The sequence below is a fragment of the Oxyura jamaicensis genome, chromosome 1, assembly GCF_011077185.1.
Source record: "Oxyura jamaicensis isolate SHBP4307 breed ruddy duck chromosome 1, BPBGC_Ojam_1.0, whole genome shotgun sequence".
Lineage (NCBI taxonomy): Eukaryota > Metazoa > Chordata > Aves > Anseriformes > Anatidae > Oxyura > Oxyura jamaicensis.
This window is the reverse complement of record NC_048893.1, coordinates 33,471,639-33,490,488: the sequence shown is the minus strand read 5'-3', so window position 1 is coordinate 33,490,488 and position 18,850 is coordinate 33,471,639. Positions and strand designations below refer to the sequence as shown.

The window sequence follows — 18,850 nt, the reverse complement described above, 5'->3', positions numbered from 1 at the left end:
TAGATCTTGGAGCTAATGCAAGTCATGTTTTACTCTTATAATGTTGCAGGTACAAATGTTAGCCTTCCCGTCTTCAATATTTTCTGTTCCTGAGCTATTACAGAGTTACACAGCCTGGACATATAATATGTTATATCTTTCCATAGTGGGAATGTAGACAAAGATTAATACAATTTTACTGCACTCAAAAAGACCAAGAAAAAGTCACTGTTGTTTTTAGATCATTCTGGAGTTCCAAAATCTGCCTTGCTAGGATTTTACCCTGGAGCTTTCTAGTTTATTCCTAAATTTTATCTTCATGGCATAATAGAATGGCTTGGGTTGGAAGGGACCTTAAGGATCATCTAATTCCAACCCTCCTCCAGGAGGAACACCTTCAACTTGAGCAGATTGCTCAAAGCCCCATCCAACCTGGCCTTGAACACCTCCAGGGATGGGACATCCTCAGCTTCTCTGGGCAACCTGTTCCAGTGCCTCATCACTCTCAGAGTAAAGAATTTCTTCCTCCTATCTAATCTAAATCTACCCTTTTTTAGTTTAAAGCCATTACTCCTTGTCCTATCACTACACTCCCTGACAAAGTGTCCCTCCCCAGCTTTCTTGTGGGCTCCCTTTAGGTATTATAAAGTCTCTCCAGACCCTACTCTTCTGCAGGCTGAACAACCCCAACTCCCTCAGCCTATCGTCATAGGAGGTGCTACAGCCCTCTTATCATCCCTCATGAAAATCCTCTGGACTTGCTCTAACAGGTCTATGTCTTTCTTAGGCTTCGTTCTGCTTTATCTAGTATATGAAATGTATCATGTGAAAGTGTAATAACTTGATTTTAATCTGAAGAGAATGAGATAGAAATTCACTTTATATGGAGTTAGTTTGGAAATAACTATGTAAACATTTTCTTCCACAATAGTGTCTATAGCAGACTTCTTTAAAATTTAATGAAAATTAAATTGTATTTATTAACATGGTTGTGTTTTATTTTGTTGTTGTTTTGTTGTTATGGCAGTCTTTAACAGAATTGTTTTCTTATGTCAGCCAAAAATTCTATATTTTTCTATATTCTAAATTCTATATATTCTAAAAATTCTAAGCACTGAAGGCAAAAGCTAGCTTATAGGCCTCTTATTCTGAGACACATTCTCATTTAGTTTAATTACATGGAGTACTCTGTCTCGCTTGCCAGTGAGTCCATAACTTTATTCAGATGGTTCTTCTGTAAGGCCCAGTAAGCACTCATAGGATGGTTATGCATGGGTATTTTTTCAGGATTTGGCTTCAGTTCAGAAAACAGTAAAAAACTTTATTGTGAATGAGAGTTCTGAAAACCTTCCCAAAGCCAATATAACTGATAATTTCTCACAGTATGAGAAACTTTACTTCATCAGCTACTGCCTCGTTTCACACACTGAAATGCCAGCACTTTCAATTCCATTCCTTTCACTAAGAGTCAACAGCAAGTGGAGTGTCAAGCAAAGAAAAGAGTGTCAGCAAGGGTACGCTGGCAACACAAAAAGGTACTATTAGCAAATGTGCAAATGTGCAGTTGTTAATGTTTGAGATGTAATGAAGCCAGAAGAGTGTCTGGATTGCTATGTGGTGCAGCAGAGAAATGAAGAGGTAATGGGTTAGGCATGAGTAGCCCTGTTCTGCAACAGAGGAGTCAGAGGAGTCTACATTTTCTGGTAATACCTAAGGAAAAACTGAGGGCAAGAATGTGCTGTTGGGGGATTTTACATTTCACTTTTTAAACCCTTATTTAGTAAGGACACTAACTGAAGATAAACCTGAGAAGTTCTCTGTTGAACTGTAAGAACAGATCTATAGATTTAATGAGCTTTTCTCAGATTCAGACCTAGACTGGAAATTCAGACCTAGACTTTCAAAGTTCCCTCCTTTAATATTTCAGTGTGAACAAAGATTACACCAAATTCTTCATGAGACGGACCTATTGTATGCTTTGTGAGACTATTTCATAACTTGAGGATATGGTTCAGCCACCTGAACATCTCAGAAACTCTTTGGAAATAGTTGAGTAATTCTGCCTGATTTCTAATACCTTCCAGGATTTACTGGACTGTGAGAAAGCACAGAAACAAATCCTCTTGTGGAATACTTCTCCTTCTTTTGTACAAGAGAGACGAAGTAAAGAAAACAGAAAACATTAATCATCTGGAAGGAAACAGAGTTTAGCCCTGCATTGGGAATTATGAGATCTAGGTCATACAACCTTTGACAAATTATGTTCTTGTGTAGAAAGCAGGGACTTAACTCCTGTTTTCAGGATGGTAAAATGGAAACAAGAGCACATAACTGATCTATCACCTGCTTTCCAACTCATATTTGCACAAATGTTTATCATTTTAAAGTATATAAATATATTTTTTTTTTTTTCTAAAACTGAAACCTCAACCCTTTAGTGTGATGCATAAAATACTAAGGGATTGAGTTGTGGGAAGCACATTATAAGTGAATACAGAAGACTGGACAGACAAGCAGTAGGGACTCATTTGCATCTTGATTGCTGGAAGGGAAGTGAGAAGGAAAGGATAGCGCTGAAGATCTTACAGTAAATGTGGGGCATGGCCATAGCACAGAGGATTCATCTGTGTAGAAATGAGTCTAAGGAAATGCAGTGGAGATAGAATGAGGTTCAGATCCAGGGCAATGTGAGAAAATTCTTAGTATTAAACTAAGAGTGTGAGAAAGAAGCATTATGCTTCAAAACAAGCAAGTTAAGGATTTTTTTTTCTGCTCCATTGTAAATTGTGATGACAAGTAAAAATTGGTAATCCTAATAGATGTCCAAAGTAATAATTTGTTTATTCAGAAAAATGAAAACTGTTGGTTTGGTTTGGTTTTGAAGAACAGATCTGAGGGAAATAACTAACTCGCCAAAATAGTTCTCCTAGCCCTTTCAGAATAGAAATAAAATATACTTCAATATTGACAATGGAGTAGGAAAAGATCAACAAGGTTGACAACTTTTATATAGAATCGTTAAACTAATCTTTATGTTGCAGTGCTGTTGCAGCCTTATTGGAATTGCAAAGAAGATGAAGAAGGGCAAGAGAGGTTAACAAAATGATAAAGGGTTTTCAATGATCCTTTTGTGCAATATGCAAACTCCTCTTTCCTGTACTGCACTAGTAAGGCCTGGCTGAATTGCATGGAATGAATAACTTATGCCACTAATTTTGATTTTTTTTTTTTGTTCCCATCAGGAGGATTATTTCACAGTGTACGTGACATTGAGTAATACCTGTTGAATATGGGTTTATGTAGGTAATTAGGTAAGTATAGTAAGATCTATAATCTTTGTACTTACAAATTATGTAAAATAGCATCAATTTAGTTGCAATCACACCTTCATGTGATTTGGACCCAATCAGCAGTAAAAAAAAAAAAAAAAAAAAAAAAGTACAAATAATAAAAACTCAAAATATTGATTTTTTTTTAAAAAAGCATGCTTTTTAGTTGTAGAAAATGCCTATGAATTATATCACTATGATTTTTTTTCTTTTTTTTTTTTTTCAATATTATTCAATGTAAGAAACAAGGTAAACTTTTTTAATTTTAAACTCGTCTTCAAGGCCAGTTTGGGATCCAAAAAGTAAATTGCATTTTGATTGTATAGATTGTATAGTAAATAATGTACAGTGAAATTTAGAGTTATGTTTTAAATGGTTGACAGGAGAGACAATTCCTGTGGTTTTAAAACCATCATAACTACACAGAAATCATTGCTAGAGGAGCAAAGATTGTCCCTTCATAGGAGAATTTGAATCCCATAAGGCAATACAGAAACAGAAAACATATACCCATGGTTCCTTGGCTCTTTCCTTCAAATACGCAAGCCTCGTGCATTCCTGCCACAGTCCATCTTCTTCAGGAAGCATAGAGTTAATTCTCTGTTAAACAATAATTCCTTTCCAGAAAGAGGGGAATGGGAAATTTTGAAGGGCAAAAATTTGGAGGCCTTTAAAATTACAGATTTCCTTATTTGCAGGCAAAGCCCTACTGCAACATACAGAAACCGAAATAAGTTTCTGTCTTAGCTATAACTGCTCACTTTACAACTTTGGCTCTGTGGATGGACATGAATTCACAATCCTTGGTAGTGCTGTATGAAAAACTAAACATCTTTATCTGCTCTGATTTATGGAAAGATCATTATCTTAATAAATTAATTTATTAATAATGAAGGAATTGAGAAATTTTGCTCTTCAGCAATGATAGTGAAGCTTCATTGACATGAATTGTAAAAGCAGGTACTCCACCAGTAGGAAAAGAAGTCCCTGACTAACTTCAGACCAATGTTCTGATCTGAACAGAATTCATACTAGTTTATCAAATTACTCATTTTTATTATTACTCCCCCTCTATTCTGTCCTCGTGAGGCTCCACCTGGAGTCAATGTTTGGGTCACCATCACAAGAAAGATGTGGGCCTGTTAGAGCAAGTCTAAAGGAGGGATACAACGATGATCAGAGGGCTAGAACACCTCTCCTTTGAAGAAAGGCTGAGAGAGATGGGGATGTTCAGCCTGAAGAACAGAAGGCTCAAGGGTGACCTTATTGTAGCTGTGCAGTATGTAAAGCAGGCTTACAAAAAAGATGGACCGCTACTTTTTGGTTTGGCAGATAATGACAGGACAAGGGTGAATAGTTTAAAACTAAAAGAGGGGAGATTTTGATTAGCTGTTAGGAGGAAATTCATCACTCGTCACAGTGGTGAGGCACTGGCACAGGTTCTCCAGAGAAGTTATGGATGTCCCATCCCTGAAGGTGGTCAAGGTCAGGCTGGATGGGGCCTTGGCCAACTTGATCTAGTGGGTGGAATCCCTGCGGATGACAGGGGGGTTGGAGTTGGATGATCTTTAAGGTTCCTTCCAACCCAAACCATTCTATGATTCTATGATTATAATTTCTTTTTGGAAAAAGTTGAACTGTTGAATTGTTTTGATTATTTTATTGAAATAATGATCAGTGTTTTAAATTTGACAGAATAATTCTAATCACTCAGAACTGTCAGAATTTGTTTTTATTATTTTTGTTATTCATTTTTATTTGCTTATTTGTACTGATTTGAACTGTAGCTAGAAGATTATTAATATATTTTAGAACAGGTTTTATGAGACAGATAACAAAAGCTATTTAAATGTAGAAAAGTGCTAAAACACCTTATCATTCAGTGAATCTTTCCTTTAAGAGATTTGACCTCTATCTCCATATAGAAATGATGTTCTGCAACAGATGTAGTGTCTCAAAAAGTTAAATATAAATCAAAATATATCTATTAGCTTTATTGTTTTGAAAAAAGTGCATTTGAATATGATTGTATTTTAAAACTAACTCAATTAACTTTAGAGAATGATGGTTTTGAAAGCCTTTTCTGAGGTTTTGTATGAAGGTCACTACCTAAAAGAATTGTATTCTCTTATTAGAAGACTTTGTTATTATCATGAATTTTTACATGAAGGCTGCATTAATTTTGGTTTGCTCTTCATTTAGATAGTTCTCTAGATAAGAATGTGCTGCATACACACAGAAAATGGAAATACATTATTCTTTAATCAATTTCAGTAAATTGTTCTGTGGCTTGATTGTTCTGTTTTGCTGGAAACAGAATGACCTTGTAGGTCCAAGAAAATTGTTTTTCACCACGTTTTAAATGCCAATAGGTATATATTTTTGTTGTACTAAAAAAAAAATAATAATAATAATCCTTAGAGAGAGTATCAGCAGACCTAAGAGTACAACATTCAAGTTTAATCATTGTCTTTTGGGCTAACAAATCTTTTTGTAGTGTGTGTGATGGAAATACTAACATGAAGTTCTGATTTTGTAGATGAATGACACTGTTGAGCAATGAGATGAACTGTCCACAGTGGTTCCAAAATCTCTTTCCTAAGCAGCAGTGATCAGTTTGGATTCAATCAGGGTATACATGCAGGTATGATTTCTGTGTATAAGTTATTTGCATTTCTTCACATCTCTATCAGAGAAATTAACAGAAATCTGCATGATAATAAACTCTTCTGTTATCATCATTTCTTTATTTTTTGTATACCTCACATTGTTATTTTCTTTGTATGCCCAAGCAGCAAATGCACTGACTTTAGTTGTACCTGTGACTTAAGCTGCAAAAAAAAAATGTATCTGTCTCAGAATATTTGCTCCTAAATCCCCTGGATTGTTTTGTTTGTTCTCCATCAAAAACACAGCTTTTCCCTGTGTTTCTATGAGCATATATCCCCTGCAGCACCTTTCCCATTTTGAGTTGAACTGTTTTATTGCTTGTAACATTGCATCTTGTTTGCTGCTTTATCAGTTTGCCTGGGGCATCTCAAACTTATTATAGCATGTTAATAAGTGCCATCTGCTGTTCTGTATTGTATGATGAAAGATATGGGTCTTCTCAGTGTATCTGCCATCAGTTATGACTTCCAAAAACATAACTTTTTTTTTTTTTTAAGAATGTAGAACTATACTTACACTAGAATTTTTGCAAATACTTGAGCCTAGATTTATCTCATTTAGCTTTAGGGACCTATCAGAGGTACCTATAATAAGAACACAGTTGCCTTTGGCTCACTGTAGAGTCAATGCAGAGGAAGTATGTGTGAGATGATTCATCCCATCTAAGATCTGGCACATCCTCTCAGAAATGTCTGTCTTTCCCTAGCTGAGACTCTTCATACAGAGACTCAAAGAGATGTATGGGTAATTTAGATATACCAGTTACATGCTGGTGTCAGATTAATTAATTGTAAATTCTGGTATTCTAAAATGTGAATTCTTCAGAGCCACAAATTATTGAAAACCTTGGTCTTCAAGACAGGAAAAAATAAGTTTATTAAACTTCTTGCTTTGTCTAGTAACCTAATTCTCAGGGATATCTGTCACTCTATGACAATCACAGATAATAACTGAAAAAGAGATCCCCTTTAGATATGAGTGTAGTCCACATAGAGAATTAGTTGACAATCTGAAGGTGAAAGGAAGCTTTGATAAGAATTCCCATGGGAAGGTTCACTGTTCTTAGAATGGTAAAGAGGTTGACTGGAAAAAAAAAATAAATAAAAACAAACAGGACAAAAGTCATGGAGTCCAGCAACGATATAATATATCCTGACCTTTGTAGTGCTTTTGACATGATGAAACCAAGCTAGATGGAAAGTAATATCCAGAGTTGTTAATATTGGTTCTCTGTCAAAATGGGAGGTGTACAGATTTGAAAGTCATCTATCCTGCTTTTGATTCATATTAATATTTTCATTAATAGTTAGTGGATTAAGACTATGCTCATCAAAATGTGAGTGACTGGAAGCATGCTGCAGGGGATGGAAGGAATTCAAATAATCTTCACAAATTGCAGTAATGATTTTCAAAAATAAAATACAATTCAATAGAAATATGTCACTGGAATAGGCTGCCCAGGGAAGTGGTTGAGTCACCATCCCTGGAGGTCTTTAAAAGACATTTAGATGTAGAGCTTAGGGATATGGTTTAGTGGAAGATTTGTTAGCGTTAGGTCAGAGGTTGGACTCGTCGATCTTGGAGGTCTCTTCCAACCTAGACTATTCTGTGATTCTGTGATTCTGTTTAAAGTATTACACTTGGGAGGAATAATCATCTTCAAAAGACAAGATGTGGGAAATGTTTTAATTTTTTATTTTTATTTTAGTGAGGCTATGATCTTATATAAAACTGTGTTATTCCAGTGCATTTTTAGAGAAATTTTATTCATGAGATACAATTTTCAAATGTATTTTCAAATGAATACAATTTTCAAATGTATTTTCCATTTCCATTTTCCAGCCTGATTATAGCATCTGTGTTTGTTTGTTTTATCATGCTTTTTTATTACACCATAAGATAGGCCATAAAGGATGAGAATCTAATGTCCTTTAGATGCACAGTCCTGAACACTAAAGTTACTGGTAAGAGAATAGCATTATTAGCTTCTTTTTCAAGAGAAGATATGACTATCCTTAAAATTTAACAGTTTTCCCAATGTTATTTATAAAATCTGGAAGAGCTACTTGATCTCTCTTGATCTCCCCGGACTACTATCAGCAAACAAATACTGGTAGATTACATATAGCAGATAGCTTAATACAGTTTACATTTTTCATTCATTTCTGTTAGTTTTGCCTACCTGGTAAATCTCAAGGATTTTATTTTTTTTTTTTCTCTTAAGTTCAACTACAAGTGACAGGGACTAGGTTTTTATTAGTTATGACACCTTCAGTAAATGTTTATCAAATCAGAAAGTGTGTAAATATTCTCAGAATTATCTAGACAAAGTCTGGACAAAGATCAGTCACTGTTTTTGTTAGCTTGATGTCTCTGCTAAGAGCAGCTTCTACAATAGCTCTGTTATTGCAGGTACCTCCAGACAAGACAAATACATACAAATATAATTATGACTGCAGTGAATAAAAGACTGCAAAAAGTGATCAATTGCCACATATTTTTAGAAGACTTCTAAACAGAAGTCTTTACTTTGCCATATTCTTTCCCTATGAAATGTCACCATTCTCACCAACTCTGCACTTCAAGAGAAATGTAAAGGGTAATTGGTAGGGAACAGCAAGATTTTCTGTGTTGCTTCCTTCAACAAGCTGAGAAAATTGGGTTACACCGTTGGAAGGAATAGTAGGGTTTCTTCATTCCAACTATATATGAATGCCCTGTAAGGTGCTTGTGTTATTCATTATAATTATTCATTATAATTATTCAAAAGACTACCTTGACGTGTCACAAACTGCTACATGATTATATAAGACTGAGAATGTTCCCAGCCTCAGACTGAAAGGTCTGTGGTTATTTAAAGCTTTTAAACCCTCCAAAAAGGGCTCACCACTGCAATAAGTCCCAGGTCCATACTGTCTTCTAAACTGTGCCAAGGATTTGCTTGGGAAAAGGACCCCTAGTTAACTCAGACAAAACTGTGTAAGCAAATATCCTATCCATTTATCTAAGTAATTCTATTTGTTGTGACCGGGACTGTTCACTAGCAGCTTAATTTACTAATATATATGCATTCTAGAAGTATATAGCATTGTCTGAAAATAGTGTTAATGTTAAGTCAATAAACTCAGTGCTCACTGATTAAGAGGAACTCCTAGCAGAGGGAAGCCCATGGAAATGTGGTCCTTAAAGGACTTCTGTTGCAGCTTGGAAGTAAAAGGTTCCTAATTTTCTGTAGAAATTCTTTTCTCTGTTTTGAATTGTCTGTGCATACTTGAGAGTAAAGGAAATAATTAATAATTGTTCTTGTATTAAAGTCAAAGGGGATTTCATTAAATATGTACATTTTTTTTTCCACCTATTACATTAAATACTTTTGCTCATCTGCTACAAAATTCAGCAAATGCAGTCTAAAAGGAGCCCAGCCCCTACCTACAGAAGATAACCTGATATCTTTGTAATCATATCATTCTCTGATAAGGGAAATACACCAAGTCTCTGGAACCATCTCACCTAACTTTTAACAGGAGACTCCTAACCTAGAAGAGCAGGTACAACAGACACCTTCTGAATACAGTGAAGAGATACAGAGAAACAGTGATTCTAAACACCCAGGACCTCAGCTGCTTTCTAAAAGGACCAGTATTGTTTACTATTTTGGCTAGTTGCTTCAGGTAACTATAATTTGAACTCATAAAAGTAATTAACTGTATCAGAAATGAAATGATCTTTCTTTTAAAATGCAATGTTTTCTCAGAATGTTCTGCTTCTGCCACATGTATATAACACAAGGCAGGTGTTTGTTCCACTTAGTTTCTGAGTTCACAAACAGGCTTCAATGCTGGTAAGTTTTCTGTGTTTATTTACCATGTTAGTTAATGTAACAAGGATATAAATGTGAAGATCAAAAATGTGAAGACCAAAAAGTATTTTAATCCACTGAAAATATAAATGATCTTTTATTACTTTTAGATAAGAGAAATTAAACGCTACAGAAGCATACAGAACTCCAAGAAGTTACTGTCCAGAAGTTACATCCCAGTATTAAAAGCATGGAGGAACAGGAACATTTCAGCAGACCTCCTCTGGAAAGACACAGGCAAAACAAAATGAGGGCAAGAGGGAGAGCTCACTGTTGATATGGTTCAGTGTCTAAACAAATGAGCTATTCTATTTCATATAATCCCTTCTGAATGTACAAAGGATGATCTAGCCAAATGCTAGCTTCACTGTACAACAGTATTTTTGTACTGGCAGTACTAGAAATAATTGATATCTCTTTAGCATCAGGAAAATGAGCTCTGTTGAACAGTCAGATACAAAAGTATGTGTGAATATGTTTTCTTGGGGAACTTTCAACCATTGTGTTTTATAATAGCAAAGAACCGGGTGGTGGAAAGTGATTCTTGCCCAGATCTATTATAAGTGATTTGGCACAGACTAGGCTAGACAGAAGGGAAGGAGGTAAATTTCTTTCTCATTGCTTGGAACTAAACAAGCTCCAATGCTAAACAGGGAGGCTGAATCCTCAGGCTCCAGAGGCTTTATGACTATGCTGGAGTATATCCAACAGAGGATTCATAGGCCATTTCAGCAGTACATGTGCAAATAAACCCAAACCTTCATAACAACTCAAGTTGTGAAGGAACAGGACTCAGGTGAGACAAAACAATGAGAAACATATGCTTGGTTTTAAACACTGCAGGCACCTTCTGTAGAAGCGAACAGCTGTTGCTATGACTGCTTTAAAGATCTAAGCACAAAAAAAGGACAAGAGACCTCTGTAAAATACATGACAATAATAAAAGTATAATCCTACTGTAATTTTCTTTTTTTTTTTTTTTTTAATTAAGGTTGTGAGATTAAGAGCCAATGCCATTTTAACACTTATTTATATTTTTTCTCTTGCTCTTTGCTCATGAAGAAAATCCAGTGCATTAAGTTTACAATGTCTAAACTTTACAGTTAGATCTTGATCATGTCAGTGAACAGAATTTATTTAAAAGCCTTAAGATTTATTCCTGTCCTCCTTATTTATTTATTTAATTAGTATTAGAATTGTGCATGACTGTGAATGAGAAGCACAGGCATCAAACTATTAGTCAAACTATTTATTTCCTGCATGGAAAACCATTTTAGACACCTTAGATTGTCCTAAACATCCTGTGGAAGTAGTTTCATATGTACCAGGAACTCTGATAGGAATAATAAAGTGCTTCCACTCTTCTCTAAAACTAGTTGGAGGGCAGGCTAAATACTGTGGGAAAATGACACTAGCCACAGTCAGCTGAACTTAACCTAGGCACCTGCTTCTGGGTGATGTATGCCTGTCAAGGAGCACTGGACACTTGCAGAGACCTATTGACTAGGTTTCCACTACCTAGGAAGCAGTGGAAGCCATAAGGAACTTAAGACAAATTCACATGCAGATGTCACAGATCAACTGATTTAATTTGGAGATAAATCTCAACCTCTGAGTTTGATACAATGTCAATATTTTATCATTTTTACCTTTTATCATTTGAGATGTCTTAAGCTCTCTTGCCTGACCTTTGCTACTTCTTCAGAAGTAGTTGGGTCCTGTGTCATAACTGCTATGTGAACATTTCTTGTTCATAAAAATGACACAATGATTTTCCATTGGAAAATGCAGCTTCATTCCATTCAGAATAACTTGCAGGAATATGGTAGCTTGGATAATATTTCTCCTGAGGGAAAAAGAAAAAAAAATCTGATCATTTGATTTTCCTGTAATGGTAATATTTAAACATATTTTGTTATACATTCCTTGCTTACATTCAGGTCATTCTGATTTTCAGAAAATGTATAAATATTTTTTATCACATTACATACATTTAATAATATTTCAATTATTTCATATTTAGGACACTTTTATTTTATCAATATGCAGGTTTCTAAGAGGTCCAAATTTTGGAGGACTGAAGTAAGTGTTCTTTTCATTGATAATTATAGGAATCCAGATTTTGTGCTAATTTGCAAAGATAACAAACCCTAAATGCTGGATTTCCCCTCTGAATATGATTTTATTTTATTTTGTTTTTTTGAAAAGTGAAAATAAGGTTTCCAGCCAGGTGTATAACCCTTAATATTTTCCCTTGCTACTGCAAGTAAAGCAAATAGGGAAGGGAGGGGAACCTCCCACAGCAGTGCTGTGTTCTCTGCTAATCATCAGTCATCTCTTCCATCCCTGCATCCAAATCAAAACCAAATTCTCTGCCACACTGGTGGAGAGAAAAGGTGCTAGTCAGCACAAAATTTTGTAAAAAGAAAAAAAAAAAATGAGAAGTGATATCTTTCATGTAACTCTATTGTTCATTCTGTGGAGGTATGTTCATCCTATATCTCTTTATTGAAAACATATACACCAGATATGGATCTGATCTTTCATGATGTTTCTCTAAAGATGGTATTCAGAAGTAAAGACTATTTTAATTAGAAGCTTCTAATAGGACTAAGGTCTATTATGTCAGGCTTGAAATAAATCGATCCTTTCACAGTGAAAGCATTAGAAAGAATTTCAAAATCCTTTTTCAATCCGTGTGATCTGTGCTGAAGATCTATTCAGCGTGCTCATATCTTTCATCACAGCACAGGGACTTTCATACTAGTATATTAACATTAAGAATAAGTTTATTTTCTTCTGTAAGGCTTTTGGTCAGAATTTATATGTACTGTCACATACTGGGATGTCTCTGTGTATGTTCCATAGCATGTAGAATGATGATAGCATAAACCTGAGGTACAGCATAAATGTCAGCACATTCCCTCAGTTATCTCATATAACCATTTCAGCTTCTTAATGTGTCAGCTTAAAAGTAGCTGCCTTACATCTACTGTATTCACATACTTTGAGTATCCTGTAACCCTCTATTCTTGCTGTGTTAGGAAATAATTTACACTGACAACAATTCTGTTTTCCTTTAATAAAATCCTTGAAACAAAACGATCATATCTGTTGCTTTCTTGTCTAAAAGAAGTATGTGTCATTTATACTGCACCAGACCCTTTGAAAGTGCTTTTCAAAAGCTAATAACTATTTTTCTCAGCACTCAATGCATTAGGATTTACTCATTTGTCATCTGGGTAACCAAAGACATAAGGACGATAAGTGACTTATTCAAGGCTATCCATGAAGTTGGCTTTAGCAATAAGCATAGAATTCAAGTCTCTTGTTTCCATTTCTCTGCTGTTCTCTCCACCACTCTGTGGCTAAAAGACTGTTTCATTCTGTTTTCCTCAGGCCCCAGGATTCACCAGCAGGGCTGAGATACAGGAGAGAGAATTTGTCCTCTTTTTTTTTTTTTTTTTTTTTTTTTTTTTTCTCATGTACAGAAATTCTCTCAAAGCTTAGGTTTCTCATCCCAATGGACAACAGTCAAAGCTGGTTTGCTATTTGCTTGTTGATGACCTCCCTCAGATTAAGTGACAGACTCCTGTATATTTCTGTCTGAAAAAGTTCCTCGGGTTTAGGATGGGAGATTACACTTTCCAAAGATGTCAAGTCTCCTTGCCGGTATGCAATTGCTTCAGCCAGGAAAAGTCATCTTAGTTTTATACAGTCCATAAAACATGGAGTGGGATTTGATTAAATTAATTTTATATCCTTGTGAAATAAAACTAATCATTTTATTTTCAATGGAGAGGCATAACTGCTTGTATAGCAGTTCATCTGGCCAAATGCAGTCAACCACGTTATGGCTGAAAATTCTCTTATAGTAGAAGTGACTAGTTCAGATGTGGCAGTCCATATTGAGGTATCTCCTTTTACTAAGACAAATGCTGCCAACAATGAGTTTTGTTACTTCCAGATATTTAAGACCTTTTTTTTTTTTTTCAAGCCTAGCCAAAACATGCACATTAGGAAGCATATTTTCTCCTGTACTTCCCATGAAAAAAAAAAAAGTGGGATATATGGAATATGGGATATATGGAATTCCAATGGCAAACATTTTGGGGGGGGGGGGGGAAATAATAATAACCTAGAAAAAGATGCATACTTCTTCTTCAGGTAAAGCTAACACTGGTGAACACTGAAAAACAGGCTAAGACTAGGAAAATTGTGATAAGGCCATGAAGTGCCCTACAGCTGAGAGGCAATGAGCTCTTATTGGAAAACGTGCCATGAAGATGTTTGAAGAGCATGTGATGTACATGCACAACACAGCAGTGCACCTCTGGTCAGATTGTTTCCTTAGCATTACTTGCAACCGTGTTATTGAAAGGAGAGATTATGAGTAAAAACTATCGGGAACAGTCCCTGGCATGCTTTCACTCATCTGACCTCAGTATTGTCTGGGAAAACATGAGCAAGCAGAGGTCAAAACCATGCCTGAGAAGCTTGCTTACAATTAATACTGTAGATGTTTGCTGAACCAAGCTTTTCCTTAGCCTTCTTTTGTTTAATATGATAGACTAGCCTAAACGTCTAAATTCAGCTTTGTCCAGTGAAGTCAAAATCCAAGATTTTGGTCCTGAATAGTCCAAGATTATATGTAGTTTGTTATCCTTCATGTTGTTAGTTACCACAATCTTTCTGGTTTTGACTTCCATATGCAATCCACATTCTGGAAAGAAATTTCTGTGCAATAGTACTGACAAAAGTTGTGCCTTGTCTTTACATCATAGAATTGTGTTAATTTCTGAAAATTAGCTGTATCTGATCTTTTTTCTCTACCCTTAATGAAATTTCCTCCTTTCGTCTTGCTTCACAATTGTATTGACAATATCTCTTTTCTTTGTAGAATTTTTGTATCTAATTAATTTCTCATTCCATTCCTGCCACAAACACAATGGTATATATTTATACGTCCATAAATCAGTATGCAAATGAGGATTGAACAGGCCTACTGTGTAGGTATGAATAGGTCTTTGTGGTCATAATTAGCAGTACACCTGCTGAACTTGATGGTTATTTCTTGTGTCATTGCTATATCTTGTCAGAAGAACCCGAAGATCATTTCATTACCTAAAATTCCTGACAAATATTTGATAGACAGCAGTGAAAAGGGCAAACTCATATGAATTTTATCTCACTCGGCAATTACCATTTTTTTTAAAGGGCAGGTTTAATGCACTGAGGGAAATTCTTAAGACAGATTCTACATTTGTGTTCATTACTTTAAAAGGATGTTTGAGAGAAGAATTCATTTACATTATTTCAACAGTAAAAAGTTTTCCTTCTTAAGTGATAGTCCTTGTATACCATTGCATTTATGTTAATAATAATAATAAGTTTGACAAAACAATTATGAGATGTGTATTGTAATTTTGCAATTTTTCTAAATAGTCAACATGTTACTGTCAATTTAAATGTTACTGGCACTTTAAGTTGTTATTAAAATGGTATTGTCTTGAGTAAGGGTTCAAACAAAATGACCTCCAGACTCCCAACCTAAATTCTGTTATGATTCTACGACACACACCAGTGTAAACATCCCTGCATAATCTTCCCACCTCCTTCTCTTAAGGGGATTATCCTCTCTTTTGAGAAAATGGAGTTGATCTCACCTGAGAAGTGTAAAATTTCTGAGGAAGAGTTATCTGCATTGTATCATATACAAATTGGTTCTGCATATTAAAGGCAAAATCCTAACTGACCTGCATTGGTACCACATCTTGCTTTCCATAGCACAGTGCATTGCTTGCTGCCAAAGACAGCTTCACATTTTGCTGTGGTAAAACTGTGGTGTGTGCATCCTAAATTTATAATGGAAGCTGACATTAACACTGGTGCAGTCTCAGTGACAACGTTGCTTTACTGTGCAACTGCAAAGAATGGGGGCATGTGTATTGATATAGGCCATGTGATGTGACATATCAAAGCTGTTTTCATTTTTGTACAAAAGAGAAGGCAACAAGTGGCAGTGAGTGAAGATTACTACATGCTGAAGTATAGGGCATTTCCTCTTTCCTGTGTGTTGTCCATATGTTACCAAATGGAGTAGATGAGGGATTATGCAAAGGTATGCAGAAGCCTGAATAGTGTTGTAGCTATCTAAACCTTTATTAGTACTATTACTGTTTCTATTTCCTCATCAAGGAAATCTTATGCATATTTTATAAACTGCTATTCATATCAGTTCTGGAATACAATTTTCAAGCAGTTCATGCACTATCTGTAGAATATAACCCAGTGCTGTTTCCTGATAGGACTGAAGAATCTCCCCAGAGAAGGCAATCATATTTTATTTGGGAATGATTTTAGTACTCCCAGGCCACGACGGATGGGGATGTTTCATCAACATTCTCTGAATACTAATGATAGAAAAACAAAGCACACTAATCTGAACAGGCCAGGATGCCTGATCAGCAATCTCAATTTGTGAATGAGGAAACAAACAAACAAACAAGCAAACAAAATGATAAGTAAATAAATAAATAAATAAATAAGAAGGAACTAAAACAGAGAAAATGAGTCAAAATTAATAAAAGGACAGAAAAAAAAAAAAAAAAAAAAAAAACATGAAAATGGTGGATAGGAAGAGACTTTCTAGAAGAGCTTTCTAGAAAATGCAAGTAGAAAACCCCCCAGAAAGGTTGAGAAGAAAACTAGGGAAGAAAACATGTTCTGCACTTGGGAATCAGTGTCCTCCATTGCAGCTTGAGAAGCCTGGAAGGAAGAAAGTGTTCTGTGCTTTACTCGCTAACTTGAAGATATATTATTCTACTTTACAATGCAATGTCAAATGTCTGTTGGAAACCTAAATAGATTATGCCCACTGCTTTATCCCTATCTGCTCCCTGCATTCTCCTTATGATAAGACAGAGATTTATATTCTTATTCTTCTCAGATGGGTGCATCAATCTCTTTTGTCACTTTGCCTGTCCAAATAACAAACCTGCATATCACAGAACTGTTTTAAATGTAATGTTGATAGATGTTGTTTGTGTGCACTTGGCATCAACTTAGTCACTTGCTTACAAACTGCAATCTTCTCAATAAACCCGTTTTCTACCTTTTCCACATTCTCACCATCAAGAATGAATAATAATCATGGAGTCATCGTTTGGTACATTTCTAGGAATTCTGTGCTTCCCTGTCATTTGGTAGAGTCACAAAGCTGTTTGGAGCACCCACCATTGCCATTCTTTTTCTGTTTTCAAAAGTCCTGATTTGCATTTTGGGCATAGAAGTGTTGTTAGCACTAAGCTAAGCTGGATGTTTTCAGTGAAACCCCTGGTCTGATAAAGCACTGAAGAGTGTTCTCCTCCCCCCATAACTACTGCTACCTGACAGCACAAGTGACAGACATCTTCATCTCTTTTTTCAGTTGGAGACTTCTTGCAATACATAGTTTGCACAAGTGGTATTTTATTAGTAATCCTTGTCATTGTAAAGTCACAGGAGGTCTATTGTAATGCATCGTTTGTTAGTTTGCTCTTTTCCCTCATATCCTCACATATCCTTAGAGCAGTGAAGTGGTTAATGTACAAGATATTGAATAGCCATGGACTCATTTATCTTATACAACATTATATTCTAAATGTTTTTTTTTTTTTTCTTATATTTTTTGTAACCTCTGCTGCAACTATTTCAGTATTATGAGATTAGAGCTCACAGTCATGTGTGATCAGTATATTTATGTAAATATAAGCTCATACATTTTTTTGGGGGGGGGAGAGAAGAATAATATTAATGAATATTTAAAAAGTTTCACTTCAATGTATATTAAGTATGCATTTATTTATTTATAGGTTTTTTTTTCTTGCCATTATTACCCTAGTGAAATTGGTAGAAGACTTACTAGAGATTGCAGTGGACCTTTAGACCAAACTTATAAAGCTATAACATTATCATTAAAGATAATAATATTTAAATATAATTATATCAATTTTAGAATGAGGATGACCCTAATTCTAATCTAATTCTACCATAATAAATAGAATTAAGCAATGGAAGGACTATGCATAGGCATCTTCTAATAAATAAATAAATAAATAAATCTTGTTTATTTTTGAAAGAATATCTGCATACCAGTTTCTAGCAGATTACTTTGTAAGTAACCCCTACATTATCCATGCAAAACAGAATTTTAGTAAACACATTTTGAATTAAAAATCCAAATTTGAAACTAAACTTCTCCATTTCATTCCATCTTATTCCATTTCATTATCTTAAAGACCAGATTACCTAGTTCAAGGGTTATACAGGTGTTTTTTTTGAAAAAAAAAAAAAAAAAAAAAAAAAGATCAAAACTAATCAAAACTAGCCCTTTATAGACACAGTTTAAAATCATCTTTCTTTTTTTTTTTTTTTTTTTTTTTTTCCAGGTGTGCATTTCTAATGAATCAATCAGACTGGTTTTAGTATATACTAAATATGTCAATTTTTGAGGAAATTAAGCTTATAATGTATATTTGATGTCAGTTTTAAAAATGATTGAAGAAATCAGTAGTCCCTTTAGCAGTCCCATTTTACCTAGGGGGTTAAATATGACCTAATTTCTTGAGAAATTTAGAAATGCATTACTGAAATTTGTTTTCTTTGTTTTTGTTTTATTTTATTTTATTTTATTTTAAGGAGGTTTGTAAAGGTTTTCATAAAACAGAGGTATTAAATCTCAATGAAATTAATAACACTTCACAGCTCTGTTTTCTTTCTTTCTTCTTTTTTCTTTTCTTTCTTTTCTTTCTCTTCCTTCCTTCCTTCCTTCCTTTCTTCCTTCCTTCCTTCCTTCCTTCCTTCCTTCCTTCCTTCCTTCCTTCCTTCCTTCCTTTCTTCCTTTCTTCCTTTCTTTTCTTCCTTTCTTTTCCTCCTTTCTTCCTTTCTTTTCCTCCTTTCTTTCTTTTTCTTTCTTTCTTTCTTTCTTTCTTTCTTTCTTTCTTTCTTTCTTTCTTTCTTTCTTTCTTTCTCT

At 34.9% G+C, this 18,850-nt stretch overlaps 1 long non-coding RNA gene across 1 annotated transcript in view; it reads left to right on the top strand.

Moving 5' to 3' along the window:
* LOC118178490 overlaps window positions 1–18,850 on the top strand; it is an 83,641-nt gene that overhangs the window by 45,969 nt on the left and 18,822 nt on the right. Inside the window, exon 2 of the long non-coding RNA XR_004756169.1 lies at window positions 5,848–5,952. This is a non-coding gene — a long non-coding RNA (uncharacterized LOC118178490). The remainder of the gene's footprint in view (window positions 1–5,847; window positions 5,953–18,850) is intronic.